This window comes from Salmo salar, chromosome ssa09 (genome assembly GCF_905237065.1).
Source record: "Salmo salar chromosome ssa09, Ssal_v3.1, whole genome shotgun sequence".
Classification (NCBI taxonomy): Eukaryota; Metazoa; Chordata; class Actinopteri; order Salmoniformes; family Salmonidae; genus Salmo; species Salmo salar.
In genome coordinates, this window is record NC_059450.1 from 71,605,269 (window position 1) to 71,628,260 (window position 22,992).

Below are 22,992 nucleotides of genomic sequence, written 5' to 3' on the forward strand. Positions count from 1 at the left end.
AATTCAAAACAACCAAGAAGTATTGTTCGTGGATAAACTAGCTAACACAATGATGTTTCTTGATAGATGAGTGCGTGGATGGAGTGTTCAGCTCTAGATTTGTTTTGAGCCATGATACATAATAAAACAGCTTGATGGCAGTCAGTGTAATCCTGCAGTACACCGTGGCAATAATCCTAATTGACATGCATGCCAGAGACAATGCCAATGTTAGTGAATAGAGAATGGTTGCTTTAATACAAATACACATAGAAGCCCTGGCAGGATAAGGATTTAAAGGTTCCTGCCACTGTTGGCTTTGCCAAGTTCATATTTTTTGGTTTAAACATGATTCACTGCCTCCTCACTGAGGCAGAGCGCGAGAGGAGAGAGGAGGAGAGAGAGAGGAGTGAGGAGAGAGAGAGATGAGAGCGGAGGAGAGAGAGGAGAGAGAGGGGGAGAGAGAGGAGAGAGGAGGGAGAGAGGAGGAAAGAGGAGAGAGAGAGAGGAGAGAGAGGAGAGAGAGAGAAGAGAGAGAGAGGAGAGAGAGAGGGGAGAGAGCGGAGAGAGGAGGAAAGAGGAGGAGAGAGGAGGAGAGAGAGAGGGGAGAGAGAGGAGAGAGGAGGAAAGAGGAGGAGAGAGGAGGAAAGAGGAGGAGAGAGGAGGAGAGAGGAGAGAGAGGAGAGAGGAGGAAAGAAGAGAGAGAGGAGAGAGGAGGAAAGAAGAGAGAGAGGAGAGAGGAGGAAAGAAGAGAGAGAGGAGAGGAGAGGAGAGAGCGAGAGCGAGAGAGCACTCGGAGGAGATGGGCCCTAAAAATAAAGACCAGGAATGATTAGCATTTCCTCACATACTGTACATTTAGATGGCTGCCTGCTACTGACGCAGTCATCCACGGCACCAGCATCACAAAGATTTAGGCAGATTGTTCCATATTAGCCCCTCTCAGGAGGAAGCTCTGCTGCACATAGACAGCCATTAGGCGGATCACATCCCCAATGTCATTCACATCAAGTTTTTAGGTGTGTAACTCTGTGACAAGGAAAAAGGCTTTGCTCTGTCTTTTTACGGAGGTTGATTTTGTTGGGAGCCTGAGGACTAGCATCCGCTTGCTTTCTCAAAGGTCAAAGTGATTGGGACAATCTCGGAAAGTTCTGGTCATTGCAATGTTCGTCCAGCTGAATCATTGGGATTTGCTCCCAGGCCCGCGATGACCAATCGAAAGCCCCAAATGCTTGGCAGAAGCACACAGAAGGTCAGAGCCCTATTGGCCCACTACAAAAAGGAGTGTTTTACATCAAGAGTGCAATCCACAAGGGAAAAATGCTACACAATCTGAAAACTTCTCCCTCCTCACTATTGGAAAGACCTGAATAATGATTAGCTTGAACTTTTCCACTTCACTGTTTCCATAGGAACAATAACTAAGAAGGCAGCTCTCTCTCAATCTAAATTGATGAGGAGGTAGTTAGATGTCTAAGTACGTGCTGTAAAAGCACATCTGTGCAGACAATGTGATTTAGAGAAAAAAAAACACTTTGAGACGTAAAATAGAATTTGGAAACATGTAGGGCTTTGACACATACCTGGGTACAAGGATCTCCCTCCATTAAACTTGGTAATATGACTTTATGTGTTCCATTATTTTAGTAATTGCCTAAACAAAAGCAGGGTTGAAATTGAGTGTTGCCCTGGGCACTCTGCCAAGTTTGAAATGTAACAGATGATCTCCATCTTAATCATAAAAAATGAATCCAAGTTGAACGATAAGATATATGAGTATCATCCTAGATTTGCTGGAACCATACTTGTGAACATTAAAATCAATTTGAGCTTTTTCTTAGTCTCACAATGCGCAGCAGCCAACTAAATTAGTCTATGTATTTGCACTTGCTCAAATGCTACATATTAGCTTTTCCCTTCAGATAACCTGCCAAACTGAACCCTATGCGAACCGGACCCAGCTGGCAGTCATTATTTCCTGTAACAAATACCGCATCAGCCTATGAAAGATCTTGAACTTTATATCCACCAACCAACTTTTTTCTTAAAATAGGTCAACTTAGTCAGCAGAAGGATATTTTAAACCTCCAAATTCAAGGTTTAGTTTTGTTCCTCTTGTCTGCGTGTAGGCCAATATTGCATGATACATCCTTGACTAGGCTACTAGCTACTAACGTTAGAGAAAATTCAAAAGGGACGTTTTTGCATATATGACAAAATCCCACATTTTTTTGCTCATCCATTTCACACATATCCATCTGCTTTTATGAGAAAAAAAAAGATAAACAATGTCTATAAAACATTTAAGTTTACCGTACATAACATGTTCTGTTAAATAATTAAGAGTCTTGTGGACGTAAAATAGCTGTCATGTTCCACCACCATCATCATCATCATTATCATCACTTCCTGATGGCACACACCACTAAAGCAGTTGACTTGAAAATGACAGTGCACATTAACTGGGAATTCAAACCCACCTTGCATCAAGAATTTTTGTTAAGGAAAACCCTGTTCACTGCTGGCCCTCTGTGCTCAAATCGAATAACGCATACATGACATAGTGGATGATTCTAATAATGCATATAAAATGTTGTACATGTAAGTGAAGCCTACACATCTATGTAACATAGCCTATAGTAACAACAATTATTTGTGTAGCAGTGCCAGTAACCTGTGTCGGTCTGCAAGAAGCTCCTCATTAAATGTATTCATAATCTTCATTTACTAGGTTTTGGCTGCACTTCTCTTCTCAAAACACTGACACAATAAATGTAATTCTACATTTACAAAAGGGTGGGGAAAAAAGTTTAAACTTAAATGTATTATAATGTTTGCAAGTACTGGGTTTAATACTGTAAAACCAAATCAAATGTTATTAATCACATGCGCTGAATACAACAGGTGTTCACCTTACAGTGAAATGCTTACTTACGAGCCCCTAACTAACTACGCAGTTTCAAAACATACAGATAAGAATAAAATATAAAAGTAACAAGTAATTAAAGAGCAACAGTAAAAAATAACAAAATATACAAGGGGGTGCCGGTACAGAGTCAATGTGCGGGGGCCCTGGTTAGTTGAGGTAGTATGTACATGTAGAGTTAATTAAAGTGACTATGCATAGATGACAACAGAGAGTGGCAGTGATGTGGAGAGGGGAATGGGGGGGCAATGCAAGTAGTCTGGGTAGCTATTTGACTAGATGTTCAGGAGTCTTATGGCTTGGGGGTAGAAGCTTATGGCTTGGGGGTAGAAGCTGTTTAGAAGGATCTAGACTTGGTGCTCCGGTACCGCTTGCCGTGTGGTAGCAGAAAGAACAGTCTATGACTAGGGTGGCTGGAGTCCTTGACAATTTTTTGGGCCTTCCTCTGACACTACCTGGTGTAGAGATCCTGGATGGCAGGAAGCTTGGCCCCAGTGATGTACTGGGCCGTTCGCTCTACCCTCTGTAGTGCCTTGCGGTCGGAGGCCGAGCAGTTGCCATACCAGGCAGTGATGCAACCAGTCAGAATGCTCTCGATGGTGCAGCTGAAGAACCTTTTGAGGATCTGAGGACCCATGCCAAATCTTTTCAGTCTCCTGAGGCGGAATAGGTGTTGCCGTGCTTGCTTCACTGCTGTCATGGTGTGCTTGGACCATGTTAGTTTCTTGGTGATGTGGACACCAAGGAACTTGAAGCTCTCAACCTGCTCCACTGCAGCCCCATCGATGAGAATAGGGGTGTGCTCGGTCCTCTTTTTCCTGGAGTCCACAATCATCTCCTTTGTCTTGATCACGTTGAGGGAGAGGTTGTTGTCCTGGCACCACACGGCCAGGTCTCTGACCTCCTCCCTATAGGCTGTCTCATTGTTGTCGGTGATCAGGCTACCACTGTTGTGTCATCTGCAAATTTAATGATGGTGTTGGAGTCGTGCCTGGCCGTGCAGTCATGAGTGAACAGGGAGTACAGGAGGGGGCTGAGCACGCACCCCTGAGGGGTACCTGTGTTGAGGATCAGCGTGACGGATGTGTTGTTACCTACCCTTACCACCTGGGGGCGGCCCGTCAGGAAGTTCAGGATTCAGTTGCAGAGGGAGGTGTTAAGTCCCAGGGTCCTTAGCTTATTGATGAGCTTTGAGGGCACTATGGTGTTGAACGCTGAGCTGTAGTCAATGAATAGCATTCTCACATAGGTGTTCCTTTTGTCCAAGTGGGAAAGGGCAGTGTGGAGTGCAATAGAGACTGCATCATCTGTGGATCTGTTGGGGCGGTATACAAATTGGAGTGGGTCTAGGGTTTCTGGGATGATGGTGATGATGTGAGCCATGACCAGCCTTTCAAAGCACTTCATGGCTACAGACATGAGTGCTACGGGTCTGTAGTCATTTAGGCAGGTTACCTTAGTGCTCTTGGGCACAGGCACAATGGTGGTCTGCTTAAAACATGTTGGTATTACAGACTTCGGACAGGGATAGGTTGAAAATGTCAGTGAAGACACTTGCTAGTTGGTCAGCGCATGCTCGCAGTACATGTCCTGGTAATCCGTCTGGCCATGGGCCTTGTGAATGAGGACCTGTCTAAAGGTCTTACTCACATCGGCTGTGGAGAACGTGATCACACAGTCTTCCGGTACAGCTGGTGCTCTCATGCATGTTTCAGTGTTATTTGCCTCGAAGCGAGCATAGAAGTAGTTTAGCTCGTCCGGTAGGCTCGTGTCACTGGGCAGCTCTCGGCTGTGCTTCTCTTTGTAGTCTGTAATGGTTTGCAGACACTGCCACATCTGACGAGCGTCAGAGCCGGTGTTGTACGATTTGATCTTAGTCCTGTATTGATGCTTTTCCTTTTTGATAGTTCGTCGGAGGGCATAGCGGAATTTCTTATAAGTTTCCGGGTTAGTGTCCCGCTCCTTGAAAGCGGCAGCTCTAGCCTTTAGCTCAGTGCGGATGCTGCCTGTAATCCATCGCTTCTGGTTGGGGTATGTAGGTACGATCACTGTGGGGACGACGTTATCGATGCACTTATAAATGAAGCCAATGACAGATGTGGTGTACTCCTCAATGTCATTGGAGGAATCCCAGAATATATTCCAGTCTGTGCTAGCAAAACAGTCCTGTAGCTTAACATTTGCTTCATCTGACCACTTTTTTATTGATCTAGTCACTTATGCTTCCTGCTTTAATTTTTGCTTGTAAGCAGGAATCAGGAGGATGGAATTATGGTCAGATTTGCCAAATGGAGTGCGAGGGAGAGCTTTGTATGCATCTCTGTGTGTGGAGTATAGGTGGTCCAGAGTTCTTTTCCCTCTGGTTGCACATTTAACATGCTGATAGAAATTTGGTAAAACTGATTTAAGTTTCCCTGCATTAAAATCCCAGCTACTAGGAGCGCCGCCTCTGGGTGAGCATTTTCTTGTTTGCTTATGGTGGAATACAGCTCATTCAATGCTATCTTAGTGCCAGCCTCTGACTGTGGTGGTATGTAAACAGCTACAAAGAATACAGATGAAAACTCTCTCCTGGTCTGCAGCTTATCATGAGAAAGTCTACCTCAGGAGAGCAATAGCTCAAGACTTCCTTAGATGTCGTGCACCAGCTGTAGTTTACAAAAATACATTGACCGCCGCCCCTTGTCTTACCAGACACCGCCTTTCAAACCTTCTAGTACATTGTATAACCAGCCAGATGTATGTTCATATTGTCGTCGTTCAGCCACGACTTGGTGAAGCATAAGATGTTACAGTTTTTAATGTCCCGTTGGTAGTTTAATCTTCCCAGTAACTCATCCATTTTATTGTCCAAAGATTGCTTGTTTGCTAGCAGAATTGAGGGAAGCGGGGGTTTATTCGATAACCTCCAACTTCTCAGAAGGCAGTCTGCTCTCCGGCCTCTCTTTCTCTGCCTCCTCTTCACGCAGGTCACTGGGGTCGGGGCCTGTTCCCGAGGGAGCCGTATAGCCTCCGCCTCGGGCTCGTCAGAGTCATGAAAAAGGAAAAGGATTCTGTCAGTCCGTGGTGAGCAATTGCAGTCCTGATGTCCAGAAGTTATTTTCGGTCATAACAGACGGTAGCGGCAACATTATGTACAAAATAAGTAAAAAAATAAGTTACAAACAACGCAACTAAACAAACAAAAAAACACAATCGGTTGGGGGCACGTAAAACGTCAGCCTTCAGCTCCGGCGCCATCTTACAATGTACTTGACTCAAGTATTCTCCAGAAAGGCCTTACTAAACATATAAACACTTCCATTTAACTTTACATGCCATGGCAATTAGGCTGTTCTGTCACGCACTGCAGCAGTGAGTACACTCAACAAGTCCTATACATACGCTTACACAGCAGGCCCTCATAGACCTAACCTGCCTGCCCTAGACACACTACACAGGAGTCACGCATATCACCTCTGCCCCGGCTATGTGAGTCACATCCACCAACTACCATCCACCTTCCACCATCCACCTTCCAGCTTCCACCAACTACCTTCCACCAAACACCCTCCACCAACTACCTTCCACCAACCACCTTCCACCTTCCTCCTTGCCCCCGATGAGAGTGCATCATGATTGAAATGAAAACTGCCCCTTTCCTACGTGGCTGTCGCTGAGACAAACCATGTAATGTGCCACTAATAGAGAAAGCACTCCCATGCAGCACCAAATAAAAGCTGACAGAATTAATTACAGCCCGCCAGACTGACCTTTTCCCTTTTGATAAATCATACTGCCGGGAAGGCTAGGGAGGCTGGAGAGGCTAGGGAGGCTGCCATTAGGACTCTGTGGATGTGGGACGCCCAGCCTTGAAAAATGATCTCCTCCTGGGATCTGGGGCTGTTGTATTGACCGACCGGCCCAGCCCCTGGCACACAGCACAGTCGCATTACAACCAACACAATTCAGACCAAAAACTCACACTGGCACATTCCCTCTCTCTTTAGGAGGTCAAACAGTATCATTCAGCACACAGGACCTGTCCCTCGACACTCAATTAGACCATGGCTCCTTAAGTAAGTACTGAAGAGAGTCGGAGGTCTCTCTGGTAGGAACTAATGTAGCCATAATGCCCTTTTTGAGGGACATACCTTTCATATGCTCTCTAGGAGGCGGTCAAAAGCAGGCCTTTTCAACTGACATCTTCAAGGCCTGGTAAGCCTTTCATTCTCAAACATTATCTCCCTCCTTTGAATGACAAGGTCCAATTCACTGAGCAAATGAAAGGCCAGGGTATCATGGGAATCCCACACTCTTATCCCCTAAACAACCAGAGGCCCAACAATAGAACTTCCACTCCTAACTCTACTCATCAGGATTCATTCTCATGCAAGAGTTAGGCCCTACAAAGACTGGTGATTTGCCTATGAAATTGATAAGTTCCCCCAATTCAAATCTTGAAGATTTCCATCAAATTAACTCATTTCTATAGGCAGATCTCTCCAATCATGCATGTAGAAGGGGAGAGCATTACATAGCTTACTGTGTCTGTCAGAGAACAATAGATGAAACTGCTTCATCAATTTTTAAAGAGACAGTAGCTCCTTTGAAGACATGCCAGAGATGGTTTCCTAAAGCGCTCGCTCTCTCTACCCCTCAAAACACACAGAGACAGACACAAACTAGCACACACTCAGTCTTTCACCTTTAAATCCAGGAGTGTTTCATCACCTTGTATGTCGAAAAGAGTTCATCACCTTGTATGTGGAAAAGGACACATTTCAAATTTCCATAAACACTCCATCATGTCTCTAAAATGAAATGAAACCCTAGGACTCAAGGTAATCATCATAAACAGTCCCTCCCATTTCCTGATCCGCTGCATGTAGGCATCCATTTCCCTCATGAAAACCAATCATACAACAAAATTGCCCCCACATGTAAAGACAATGCATATTCAGTTGTTCACACACACACCTCTTCCACTCAGTGCGTAGTCTACCCTCTGCATAGAACCAATAGAATGCTCCATGAATATTAAGAAGCGGAGGGGAGAGAGGCGAGCCTCTACGCTATAATACAGGAGAGAGGGGGAGACAACAGAACAGAGCAGGGGACCAAACCCAGCTCCAGGTCGCGCCGCTAACCGTCGGATGAGACATTTTGAAAAGGCAGATGACGACGTGTCTGGTTTAATTAGAACACGTTAGCACATTACCAGATGAGAAGTGACTAACACCGACACTACTACTAATGACAGACCCTCCACATCAGACACAAGAAATACTGCTGGTCGCAGATTAAACAAAGATGATAGAAACAGTCACAAGGCTTTAAATATTCAGCAGAGTTTTGCAGACTAATAGTTCCTGGGGAATAAACGCAGAGAAAGACCATTAGGGCCTGGATAGTTGTTAGATGCAGAACTGAATTGGAGCCATTAAGACAAATTACAGGGGGGCCACTGCAGTAGCCTAGCCTGGTAAAGCCAGACTGCACTCACTTTTGTTTTACTTCACTTAAAGAGTTCAGTCTGGTTTAACCAGGCTAGCCGTAGTCTGCTCTAATTGTTATTCACCATCGGTCCTGGGACTGCACATTTGATAACAGAAACAAGAGGAGTTTTCATTATACAGTCCTTCTTTACACATAAATTGGGATTAGATGCACTTTTGTAAACCGGGGGCTAGAAAATGCAGCATTAAATTAACATTACCGTCTTTGCTGATTAACAACTAATTATACAGCCTTTGTAGTGGAAACGAGAAGGCCCAAGGACAACAATGGATCGGCGATAATAAATCATTAATAACTGATAAAAGCCTCAACAGTCAGGCATTTATTTGAACATTTACTCAACGCTTGTGAAATATTTATCCAGAAGGGGAAAACGTGCGTTCAGCCCCCTCTGTGTGTTTACGCCGAGGTAGAGACAAAAGGAAGGGAACCAAAAGCATGTGCATCAATATTGCTCAGGATGACAGGATAGAGAAATACAACGTCACCTTGCTGTGTGAAGCTTAAACAGAACAGCAGAGCACTGAAGCCTGACAGGCTAGACAGAACGTATGACCTCTTTTGGAGCATAGCTCACAAAGTCTGTGACAACTCACTCCCCCAGCCCCGTTGCACCAGCAAACATATAAATCACGCACACACACATGCACGCTCACGTGCATAAACACACGCACAGAAAACACACACACATACATGGAACACACAGTGCATTGAGAAAGTATTCAGACTCCTTCACCTTTTCCACATTTTGTTACATTACAGCCTTATTCTAAAATGGATTAAATAAAACAATTTACACACAATACCTCGTAATGGAAAAGCAAAAACAGGTTTTTAGGAATGTATGCAATGACTCTACCTAGAGCTGGCTGCCCGGCCAAACTGACCAATCTGGGGAGAAGGGCCTTGGTCAGGGAGGATGTCCAAGAACCCGATGGTCACTCTGAGGTCCAGAGTTCCTCTGTGGAGATGGGAGAACCTTCCAGAAGGACAACCATCTCTGCAGCACTCCATCAATAAGGCTTTTATGGTAGAGTGGCCAGACCGAAGCCACCCCTCAGAAAAAGGCACGACAGCCCGCTTGGAGTTTGCCAAAAGGCACCTAAAGGACTCTCAGATCATGAGAAACAAGATTATCTGGTCTGGTGAAACCAAGATTGAACACTTTGGCCTCAATGCCAAGCGTCATGTCTGGAGGAAACCTGGCACCATCTGTACGGTGAAGCATGGTGGTGGCAGCATCATGCTGTGAGGATGTTTTTCAGCGGCAAGGACTGGGAGACTCGTCAGGATTGAGGAAAAGATGAACGGAGCAAAGTACAGAGAGATCCTTGAGGAAAACCTGCTTCAGAGCGCTCATGACCTCAGACTGGGGTGAAGGTTCACCTTCCAACAGGACAACGACCCTAAGCACACAGCCAAGACAACCCAGGAGTGACTTCAGGACAAGTCTCTGAATATCCTTGAGTGGCCCAGCAAGAGTCCGGACTTGAACGCCATCGAACATCTCTGGAGAGACCAGAAAATAGCTGTGCAGCGACGCTCGATCCAACCTGACAGAGCTTGTGTCAATGGTGTGCGTACTGGGAACGGAGTCAGGTGCAGGAGAGCAGAGAGTTGTGAACAGACGCACACTTTATTTAGGCAGGAGAATCCAACAGACGGACGCACTGCGTCGAAAACCTCCAGCCAACATGCCAAAGTGCAAAACGCGCAAACAGTCACAATAATATGTACAAGCAAATAAACATACCTCGTGAAATAAACACGGAATATACGCACACCAGAAATAGCGCGTCAAACATGACACGTAACACGAAACTCTCACACACAAAGACATGAGGGGGAACAGAGGAGTAAATACATGTAGTGTGATTGGGGAATGAAAACCAGGTGTGCAGGGAACAAGACAAAACAAATGGATAAATTAAAAATGGAGCGGCGATGGTTAGAAAGCCGGTGACGTCGACCGCCGAACGCCGCCCAAACAAGGAGAGGAGCCGACTTCGGCGGAAGTCGTGACAGCTTGAGAGGATCTGCAGAGAAGAATCCGAGAAAATACCCAAATACAGGTGTGCCAAGCTTGTAGCGGCATACCCAAGAATACTCGAGGCTGTAATCTCTGCCAAAGATGCTTCAACAAAGTACTGAGTAAATGGTCTGAATACTTCTGTAAATGTAATATTTAACAATTTAATTTGTAATACATTTGCAGACATTTCTAAAAACCTGTTTTTGCTTTGTCATTATGGGTTATTGTGTGTAGATTGATGAGGAAATAAAAACAATTAAACCCATTTTAGAAAAAGGCTGTAATGTAACAAAATGTGGAAAAAGTCAAGGGGTCTGAATACTTTCCGAATGCACTGTATAGACACACACACATACAAACTATACAAAACACCCACCCATACCAGCAAACATACAAACACACACCCTCTTCACTCCCTGCTCTTTCGTAATAAGGAGTGGTAGTTTGGTTTGAACGCAGAGCCTCCACACTGAGCTTAGCTCTGTCAGCGGCTCAGAGAGCAAGGTCTGCAGTGCCAGGCAGTAAATAACAGGCATAAAGTTGTCACGGGAGACAACCGGCAGACGCCAAGCTACTCAATGTTAATAGGAGAGCATCGGTTACCAGATTCTAAATAATAGCTCCCAGTCACCATGGTCGGGGTTAGGTACCCAAGGTGCATTGGATTTATAGAGTTAGCCAATTGCTTTCTATCCCCATTCTTTCCCTCCCTATCCCCTGCCTTCATCTCCTTTCAGCCCGGGGTAAGGATGATGAAGAGGGGGCAGGGGTGAAGGCTGATGTGGCTGTTCTGTACTGCTTGAGTGCACACACTTGTCTGGAGGCCAAGGGAGCAAGGGAGCGTGCTCCAAGCTACAATACCAAAATCCCCTACAATCTGTGATTCTACCGGGGGGCTTGACACAGCACTGTCACGTTTTATTCGACCGGGCTAGGGTCGGTTGGCGTGACTGTCTGGTGTCTCTTTTGTTGGATAGAGTGATTACGATGACAGAGGACGTGACTCTGTGCCTTTGTCTCCAGTCCCCAGGCACTGTGGGGTTTGCTACAACACTATGTGTAGTTTACATGCCAGAAAAAAAGCAGCAGAGTGTCATCAATAGGATCAAGGCTGGTGTCATGTGTAATTAAATCGCAATGACACTTTGACCTCTTGACTCCACAAGGCACATCCTACTCTGCTGCATAAAGCCCCTGGACAGGAAGGGGAACATTATTGGGAAGATGATTATTCCCAGAAGCACTACAGTATCTGACTCAGTTTGAACAGAGACATCAAGCAAGAATATGTAATGTCAGAGAGTAACAGTTGGTAGATGCTCGTTATTAACGCTCGGCTAGAGTTCCTGAAGACCCCAAAGAGACTAACAGTGACTGACGTTTTCAGATCACTCTCCTGAATTAAGAAAAGCTGGAGCCTCAGACACTCGTTGGCACAGGCTGTGCCTACTACTACACACCCATATAAATAATACATGTTTAGGATCCATGCGTCTGAAGGGTCGACAGTAAACAAACTGTGAAAAGAAAGCAGATATATACTGTTCCCTGAGGAGCACGGTGCGTCTGTGGTTGACTTGAACATTACAGGGTAAATCCATTTGAATTCAATCACTTTTTGACAGTATCCCATTTGATCCCTTTCCATGCGTGTTTTCCCATGGAAGAAGTGGTCAGAAAGTAACTTTTTAGACCTGAATGTCAAAACATTCAGGAGATAAAGGTGCTTAAAGTTGACCCATTTTGTCTACCCCATTGTACCATGATGAGACGTCCATGTCTTCGTCACTGGAAAAGAGAACCGGTTGAGTTTGATATAATTAAAAGCTTGCAAACAGTGTTGTCAAACAATTGTATTCTTTTTTGAAGACCCTATTTCACATAATCTGGGTTTTTTGTGTTGTGCCTGTCATAGGTTGAGACACAACATGCTCTTGAAGACAGGGTGGGTGTAATTTAAATCATAGAAATATAAGTAATAGAATGGAACTAGCCCTTCAAACCACTGCAATTTATCCTGTACACCATTGACATTTAAATTTACATTTTTAATGTGCAATGTAAAGAAATTGCTCCGCCTTTTCCTGGTTGCTATTCTAATAGTTTGCCTAATTTAGTTTGTGACAAAACAAGCACTGTAGAGAATCATTGTACTATCTAAACTGCTGTGAAATATATTTTCAATAAACAAAAAAAATGAATTTTCAGCTACCAAACCGAAAGTAAAAGATGCAAAAACGAAAGGTAAGAACGGGAAGCATAGAAATAGTTTGTACATTTGCCCACTGACAAAGAAATGATCAGTCTATAATTTTGATGGTAGGTTTATTTGAACAGTGAGAGACAGAATAACAACAAAAAATCCAGAAAAAACGAATGTCAAAAATGTTATAAATTGATTTGCATTTTAATGAGGGAAAATTCTGCCACTGTGTCTTCTTATTGTCTTGGCCTTAGGTCTATACATCACGGGCTCAAGGCACATGAACTAACAGGATTTATAGAGCAAACAAGGCAATTATCACAACACATAGGATGTCATATGGCTTTTTTTCTGGCTTCCCCAGTGATTTTACCCACGCACCACTACTGGTAAATTATGACTCTTAACAGTTTTTACTTCATCATTCGCATGTAGGGTTTCCTGCGTACTCTAGGCATTGCTGATTCAAATGAACGAAATGAGCCAAACTTTCCATCACTAATGGTCAAGTTTGTTATGTATATTTCTATGATTTCCTAGACAGTATAATTTTAAACAACATATATTGTGGACCTCCAACCATCGCCAACCATCTTTCTGGCCTTGTTTGTATCACATTAGAATGATAAAACTGGGGGGAACAAAAATGCAATTTCAGAAAGTGGGGGGACATGTCCCCGTCCCCAGTGAAAGTTGCACCCCTGCCCTACACAGACTCTCACACCTGTCAAAAGGAATAATAATCTACACATAATGGCACCATCACTATCAGCATCAGCAGCTGTAGGGGGCTGACAGTTTGTGTTCTATAAAGAAAAGTAGAGGCTTGTACAATAATGAGCATGGTAATTTGGAGATATGCAGTATACAGTATGCATAGAGCAATCTAAATACAGATAGCCTAGGAGTGTGAAGAAAATGCATAGCCATGAAAACCTGTCCTCGGGGCCGCTGGAAGGGAGAGGCGTTGACTGCTCCTAATCCCTTTAAACATGTTTCAGATGAATACTGAGCCCCTATAGCCAACAAGTTTTTGATACACTGAATGCAGATAAAGCACAATAAACTATAGCATCACAAAACCAATTGTATTCTTTTGTATATCACACATACCACATCGCCCATTCACACATACTAGATCACCCATTCCCTCCTGGGTAGGATGGTGCTCTGTAGCTCAGTTGGAAGAGCATGGCGCTTGCAACGCCAATATGGTGGGCTCAATTACCGGGACCACACATACATGACGAAAAAAACGTATGCACGACTGACTGTAAGTCGCTTTAGATAAAAGCATATGGTAAATGGCATTTCTTCATGTCACACATACAGCCTACTTCCCTGTTTATGGGCATTATTCTGTTATTACTAATGCAGCACTTGGAGCTCCCAGACACTTTCATGTTCATCTCTCTTACTGAACTAAACTGCCACTAGCACAGAGAGCTTTTCGAGCTGTAGGATGATCAAAGAATGCTTCACAATGCAGCTTTATAAAGAACCTTCAAGCTCCTATTTAAGTACTGTCATCTATAAAATGGGGTAAAACGCATTGAATACAAACGGAAACTACTAGATTTTATCCCCAGTGTCAATTTATGTTTCTTCTCAGTAGAGTCAGACAAACCTCTTTACCTATATATTGAAACACTTGATTAGCCTTTATATTTGAATTCACCGGTGTCACAGGACATCGGGAAGCTTAATAGCCCGATGCCCAAATAAGAAACATTCTCCATTGAGACTACAAATAATGAAAATGCAACATGCCATGAAAATGTGCAAATCGAATGACATGACAAAACTGATCTTGGCATGTGCAACAGTTCAAATTTGGTTAAGGTGCTCGCACACATTTTTGGTTTCTGATTAAGTCGTCTGCTGCGCCCGTTGCCAAAATCACGCCGAACGGAAAGCAAGGAGTGTATTATTCTTATCTAATCAACATTGTGCCTACAATACCTAATGCAGACAGAAGCCTATATTCTGTGGTTTTTTTCTGAGTCTATTGAAAGCCCGGCAGCTCATCTAACCCGCACAACCGGGCACAACATCGGGCATTAGGCATGACGCCCGAATAAAACGTTGATTTAATGTTTTCCACAAAAATAAACTTAACACAAGAACCGAATATGTCGTGTTATGTCAGTGACTTATAGATAATAATATAATGCAAAACACATTTACTTGCTTTCACTGGTCTAATTAAACACAAATTGTAGAAATCCATACTTGGGATGCATGTAATCTTACCTTTCTCTTGTCCGGCAGAGATTTGGCTCAGGTAGTGTCTCAAAGTACCACGGAATAGCCTAATAGATTTGTCTCGCAGACTGAAATACCCATGAATTGGGGAAAAGACGAAAATTGCGCAGAGACTGATGCGAAGATAAACATTTCAAACCGCTGAACACTACTCAGGTCAGAGAAGCGCTATTACGCTGGAGACTCGCTCTCATTGCTGTTGACATCAGAGACCTGCTTAAGGTGGCCCGCGCAGCTATTCAAATGAGTTCGGCGCATAAAAAATCTGCCTTAAAAATTTTTACTTTTCACATTTTTGTCAACTTTTCGTACCAGAATGTAATATGAAATGTTGGAAATACATATCCACTGACAGTCATCATCCATGAAAGGCGACTTTAGTTGGAGTTTCCTTGTCCTGTGATATAGCTAGTCTAACTACAGAATACTGTACTCAAGGATCCTATGCATTCAGGCAATGTTTTCTACCTCCCTCAAAACAAGGGGCCAAACAAAACAGGCGCAGGATAGTTCCAGACACCAGGGAGACTATTGGTTCCAGAGATGGGAACAGTGACACAGGTCTCATAAAATCCGAGAATAAGGGTGTGGGGTATTCAAAGATTAAAAACACAATTAAAAGTCTGTCAGAGCTAAACTTTCAGCTGAAAAATCGAGGTACTTAGTTGCATAAAATGGGGTCTAGACACAGCAATGCTCAAATTACGGTCCCTTTTAATTTATCATTTATATGCATCTATGTATGCTTCGGGAAGATCCCGATTCCTCTGACACTCCCGGCGGGAATTTGTTTTAGGGAAAACACTTAATTATGATGGATCGATTGGTAAACTGTCGGTAATTCATGTGAAATGGACCATTACATTGACATTGCTATACCACTATGTTAGTGATGTGCGGGTTGACTCATAACCTGCAGGCCCCGTGGTTATATCCGCAGGGTGGGTTTAGGATCATTAAATATTGTGTGGATTAAGGGTGGGTGTAGAAAGGCCCATGGAGTTGGTGGAATCGTCCAATAATTCATGGACACTTGCTCACCTGGGCCAGGTGCGCTTTCAGGTGGAAATGTCCGACAGATCTCAACTCATTAAAAGGAGGAAATCGCCACCGCCCGACCTCGCTGTTTTCTCTTCATCAACTCCGTCTAATCCAGAAATTCCGTGTGTACATGAATCAACGTAAATCCACCGAATCTGTTACCTTTTATCTGAACTATCTGTTGTGATTGGGAGAGCTGGCCATCAGTTTATAGTTATTAACGCGGCGCGGTGCTTGGACCACCCGCTTCAAACCTATTGTGTTATGTCAATGGACAATGATCACGGCCCTATAGATCATCACAGGCCAATTATACCATTGACATATGGTTGAAATGTAACGAAATTACATGTAAATATGAAGACAAACCTGAAAAGATGAAATTGGAAACGTTCTGATTATTTGCTGAATTGATGTCCTGATATCAAATTGATTGAGATTGTAGAATGAATAATTGATAACTGATTTATTTATTTGTAGTATTATTCTCATGCTTATGATGAATAGTTGAGCCCAAATTGCTGTTGTTCTGTTTCCTTTGTTATGCAGCACAGACAAACTACCCAGTAAATATACCACTTTATGGTTAAAGGAATTCCTGCCTCAGGTGTCATCCATTCCTTTGTCACCTGACCCATGACCACCTGTTCACCTTCACTACTGTCAGTCATCCTACCTGTCCAGCTATCCACACAGATCACAATAATCTTTCAATGGTCCTTCGAGATGAATAATGACTGAACCAAAGAAAGGGAGTTGACCTGACCACCACTCCACATGGACCTGACCTGTCTGCCTTTCTTTCCCAATCTGCTCCTCTGGTACAGCATGGCACACAGTCCCCGAAGGCTCCGAGGTCAACAGCCAACACGGAGCACGGGGGACAGGCCGCTCAACCAATGCCCTCTATGACAGTGACACCAGTTAGCATTCCTCCTCCATCTAGCCAAAGCCCCTCTCCTTCGCCTTTCTGACAATTACCAACAATGGCAAATCGTTCCTCTCGTCCAGGGCCTGGGCCAGGCCAGTCATCAACCATCAGGTGGGGGAGCTCTCACTCAAGTCAGGCTGCCACCAACAGAGGGTCTGGGACAGTAGGGGACAGGCCCAATGAGGCCACAGTGAGCTCATCAGCAGTCCCGGGTTTATCCTTCACGCAACCATAAGAGGGAGCCAACATCATGAAACTGCTAGTAGCCTCAGCCTATGGAATTCCCAGACCGAAGCTGCCATACTTTGAGAGCGGGGAGTGAATTTGTTCCCTTTGGAAATTGCATTGAGTGCCTACTGGGTATTCACAGTCATCTGTCAGAACGCTACAAATACCAAGTACTGATGGATCACATGTAGTTTCCCAGTGCATACAAGCTGGCCAAATCCTTGATGCACTCTGTAACACCATGCACTGCCGCTCTCCAGGCCCTGAAAGCAAGATATGGTGAGCCACGCCAGCTAGTCCAGAATTAACTAAACAACATCCTGAACACATCTCCAATCAAAATGGGAGACCATGCTGCCTTCCAAGAGTTCTCCCTGGCTGTCCAATCCCTGACCTCGATGCTCCAATCCGTTGAAGGACAAGACAGGAACGAGCTGAAATGTGGCTCCCACGTGGACAGGCTTCTTAGGAAGCTTCCAGCCTACCTCAGAGACATTTTCATTGAACATTGTATGAACAAGGGCATCCTGAAAGAGGGCTCGAGAAGCACCTATGCTCTCAGAGAGCTGGCAGAATGGTTGCAGGTGAAGTCGAGGGCGAAGAGCATTGCTCACCAGGCCACAATCTCAGCCACAGCCTCCGGGGTAAGGAATGAGTTTGAACGCAAGGAGGGTCATAAAAGGCCAAATCCCACCACCATGTACTTAAATAGGGAAGCCGGGGAGGAACCCGGAAGGGAGGAACCCGGGAAGAAGACCTCTCTCAAGAGCAAGAACATCAAATTCCAGCCTTACTGCCCCTATTGCAATAGTAAGGGGCATTTCCTTGGCTCATAGCCCAGGGTACAAAAGCTCACTCAACCCCAATTGAAGGCCTGGATAACTTCCGGCGAGCGATGCTACAAGTGTGCTCATAGCCATAAAGCGGAGACCTGCACATTGAGGAAACCCTGCAATCGAGGAAATCCATCTCACAGTGTTGCATGATGTAATTCCCCAAGCACCAAAGGAGCAGATTATGCTCATGGTAGGAGCCGCAAAGGAGCTCTATCTCGACCAGCAGAACCGGTCTCCAAGGGTAATGTTTAAGGTGGTAAAGGTCACTCTGCAAGCGAAAGGAGGAGCATGGATACATTCAACGTTCTAGATGATGGGTCTAAAAAAACAATCATTCTCCCAGCTGCTGCCCGGCAGCTCAACCTGGAAGGGACACCCCGAGACCCTTAACCTCAGAATGGTGCGACATGATGTTATCCAAGTGAAAGGATCTGCCGTGATCCTCTGCATTTCACCTTCAGGACGTGAGGGACGTAGCCTATAACATCACAAATACCTTCACGGCAGATGTCCTGAATCTCGCAGAGCACTCCTGCCTGGTGAGTGTTCTACAGAAGCAATATTCTCATCTCCGAGGATTGCCTCTTCCTAACCTGGCCAGGGTTGCGACACTCATCCTGATTGGGTCAGACCACCCACATCTCATCACCCCGACCGAGCCTACACAAGCTGGACCAGAAGGAGGACCCGTTGCTGTCCATACATCCTTGGGTTGGGCTGTGCAAGGTCCAGCCCATCTACTTCTCTCCACCCAAGCTGTAGTCACAGCAAGTCCTCTTCACCAGGAGCAGTCCAGCTCTATCTCCCTGTCCAGCCACTGACCTCCTACGGAATGTGGCAATGCTCTGAAAGATGGACACCTTCTCCAACCGGAAGCTAAAGGAGGTCACCCGCTTGAAACATGACTCCTATGCATTAGAGCTCCTGGAGAAGCGCACCACCACCACTGAAATGGATGGCATTCAGAGGTACGCAACCCCGTTGCTACAGGTGCCCAACCATCCTCCTCTGGCAACCACGACACGGGCTGTACTCCCACTACTCTGTGGAACGGAGCAGCGCCTGGTGAAGAATCCTGAGTTTGCTAAAGTTCATAACCGAGAGATTCATAACCTTGTGAAGGCAGGCTATGTCACCAAAATGACAGCTCATGAAGAGGGAAGCCCACTCAGCGAATCCTGGTATCTCCCTCACCATGTTATCCAGCAACACGGTGGGAAGTACAGACTTGTCTTCAACTGTTCATTCCAAGCCGCTGTTCAAAGCCTGAATGACTGTCTACTCCCCGGACCAACCTTAGGTCCTTCCTTGTTCGGTGTCCTTCTCCGGTTCCGGCAGCACTCCACGGCCATCAGTGGAGACATCAAAGCCATGTTTTATCAGATTCGTCTGCTGCCTTCTGACACCACACTGCTCCGGTTCATATGGCGAGATATGGAACGAGAAGCAGAGCCCAACATCTATGAATGGCCAGTACTCCCATTTGGGACCACATGCAGTCCTTGCTGTGCCATATACACTCTGCAGAGACACGCACGGGAGAACCCAGACAGTGACGCAGAAGTCTGGGATTCAGTGGAGAATGCCTTCTATGTAGATAACTGCTTACAGAGCATCCCATCCACTGTGGAAACGAAAGCACTCCTTGGTAAAGTCTGGAATCACCTGTCCAAAGGGGTATTCAAGGTCAAACAGTGGGCGAGCAACAGAGCGGAGGTTATCCAGCACCTCCCGCCACAAGCCAGGTCAAGTAGCAGTGAACTATGGCTATCGCAGTCTGGTGCTAGCCCACAAGAGCCCACTCTAGGACTGAGATGGAGCTGTGTACCGAATACTCTGAGGTACAAGCACCGCTCAGCCCTGAGAACCGAAACCCCCACTCTGCGCACCATCTATCGGACCCTGGCCAGTCAATATGATCCCCTCAGGTATATCCTGCCATACACAACCTGGGCCAAAGTCTTAGTCCAGGACCTGTAGCAGACCAAGAGGGACTGGGATGAACCGATCCACCCGGCTGACCTAGTGGAACGATGGCTCTGTTGGGAAACAAGAGTTGTCGGAGCTATCTAATGTCCAGATGCCAAGGTGTATGTGGCACCCTGTGCTGACCAACTGGGATCAAGCCTGGAACAACATGTGTTCTGTGACGCTTCGGAGCACGCTTATGGGGCAAGTGGAGGATACGGCAGGCCACACCCATGTCTATTTTGTCATGGCCAGGTCCAGGGTCGCACCCAAGAAGGAGTTGTCAATGCCTAGGCGGGAACTCAGTGCTGCCCTTTCCGGAGTCCGGTTGGCCTCCACCTTGTGAGCCGTGCTCACCTTTCCAATCCAAAGGGTCATCTACTGGAGTGATTTGACCACTGTACTGACCTGGCTCAAGTCGGAGTCCTGCAGGTATAAGGTGTTCCTCTGAATCCAAGACCTAACAGAAGTCAAGAACTGGAGGTATGTTGACAGCGTAAACAATCCTGCTGATGACATCACTCGTGGTAAAACCCTTAAGGAACTGGCTCAACCCCATCGCTGGAGCTTGGGACCACCATTCTTGTCCCAACCAGAGAAAGAGTGGCCGACAGCCCCCAGGCCGTGAACCAACTAAAGCTCACGAGTTAAAGAAGTCCGCACCAATGCAACAGCATCGCTACGAAGCCAACAGCTCTTCCTGACCCAGCACAATCCCAGACACTGCAGGATCTGATCGCCGCCACAAACCAGACCTTAGATGGGGTAGCTTCCATACCCACTTCACCTGCTGCAGAGACACTACTCCTACAGCATGCACAAGCAGTCAGCTCCCCTGAGGAGCTAAAAGCTCTGAAAACTGGTAGGGAAGTGGCTAAGGACAACAGTCTTCTCTCTCTTACCCCAGAGTAACACAAAATCCTCAGAGTGATCAGAGTCAGAGGGAGGCTGCGCCAAGCAGAAGTCTTGGATCCCGATGCTATCCACCCAATTATCCTTGACTCCAGACACCCTCTCACCAGCCTCCTCATCAAGAGTTTTGATGAGAGGCTTCTCCACCCAGCCCAGAGAGAGTCTATGGGGAGATGAGGCGGAAGTACTGGATACTTGGAGGACGAGGAGCCATTCGGAAGCACAAATACGGCTGTATGGAATGTCAGAGATGGCGGGCCGGAGCAACTGTGCCCAAAATGGCAGATTTACCCCCGGCTCGCTTGCGCCTCCTCAAACCCCCCTTCTGGTCAACAGGAGTAGATTGCTTTGGCCCTTTTATGATCAAGTTAGGTTGTCAAGTGGAAAAGCGCTGGGGCATTCTGTTCAAGTGTTTGTCAACTAGATGTGTCCACCTGGACATACTGGAGAGTTTGGATACTGAAGCCTTCCTCATGGCCCTAAGGTGGTTTATCTCCCGACAGGGGAAACCCTAGGAGATCCTGGCTGACAGGGGCATAAACTTCAAGGCAGGAGAAGCCAGGTTGAAGGAAGCTTTCCAAGCAATAGAACCAAGTCTCCAGGGTCAACTGATGAACCAACAAATCTCCTTCAAATTTAACCCTCCAGGAGCTCCTCATTTTGGAGGAACATGGGAGCGAGAGATCAAATCTGTGAAGACGGCCTTACGAGTCGTTCTGGGGGACCAAACTGTCACTGAAACTGTCTTGCAGACCATCCTGATGGAGGTGGAAGGGATACTGAACTCCAAACCATTGGGATATCTCTCTGCAGACATCGCTGACCCCGATCCAGTTACACCGAATCTGCTCTTGATGGGGCACCGAGATGCTTCACTTCCTCAAGCCACGTATGCTGATACCAACCTCGTTGGCAGACGCCGGTGGCGATACAGCCAGATCTTGGCTGACCATTTCTGGGCCCGATTCATTCAGGATTGCCTACCAAGCCTACAGCACAGAGGAAAATGGCAGAAAGAAACAGCCAGCCTGGACACTGGCCAAGTAGTGATGATAGTGGACCCTCAACTGCCTTGAGCCTCCTGGCCGGCGGGCCATATCACCAAGACCATGCCTGGGACTGAAGGTCAAGTTAGATCAGTGGAGATCCAGGTAAAGAACCAGACATATGTCCGGCCAGTTGCCTGACTAATTCCTCTCCCTGAGAAGACAGAGGACGTGGAACGATGAGCCTTTTGAGGAGTGTGGAATTTAACACATTTCCGGGGTGGCTGTAGAAAGACCCATGGAGTTGGTGGAATCGCCCGTTAATTCATGGACACTTGCTCAGCTGGGCCAGGGGCGCTTTAATTAGGTCAGGTGGAAATGTCCGACAGATCTCAACTCATTAAAAGGAGGAAATCGCCACCACCCGACCTCGCTGCTTTCTCTTCCTCAACTCCGTCTAATCCAGATATTCTGTGTGTACATGAATCAACGTAAATCCACCGAATCAGTTACCTTTCATCTGAACTATCTGTTGCGATTGAGAGAGTGCGGGCCATCAGTTATTTAGTTATTACCCGGAGCGCGGCTTGGAGCACCCGCTTCAAACCTATTGTGTTATGTCAATGGACAAAAATCACGACCCTATAGATCATCACAGGCCAATTATACCATTGACATTTGGTTGAAATGTAATGAAATTACATGTAAATATGAAGACAAACCTGGAAAGATGAAATCGGAAACATTCTTATTTGCTAAATTGATAAATTCTGATATCACATTGATTGTAGATTGAATAATTGATTGATTAGTATTATTATTCTCATGGTTATGATGAATAGTTATGAGCCTAAATGACGATTCCTGTTGAATTCTTATTGAACTGAATTGCTCAATTACATAATTGTTAATGAGAATGATTTGACTTCTGATTATTAATTTGATTGGATACATGTTCTGTTTCCTTGTTATGCAGCACAAACTACCCAGTAAATATACCACTTTGTGGTTAAAGGAATTCCTGCCTCAGGTCTCATCCATTCCTTTGTCACCTGACCCGTGACCACCTGTTCACCTTCACTATTGTCAGTCATCCTACCTGTCCAGCTACCCACACAGATTACAATAATCTTTCAGTGAGTGTGGTTGAATAAAGAGAAAATACCTGTAAGAAAATCCATAACTG

At 45.5% G+C, this 22,992-nt stretch overlaps 1 protein-coding gene across 1 annotated transcript in view; it reads right to left on the reverse strand.

The window, feature by feature from the left end:
• LOC106611717 (dystrophin-related protein 2) overlaps nt 1–15,263 on the reverse strand; it is a 237,994-nt gene extending 222,731 nt beyond the window's left edge. Inside the window, exon 1 of the mRNA XM_014212218.2 lies at nt 14,893–15,263. The gene's annotated coding sequence lies outside the window, so the exon portion shown is untranslated. The remainder of the gene's footprint in view (nt 1–14,892) is intronic.
• Between the last annotated feature and the right edge of the window lie 7,729 nt (nt 15,264–22,992).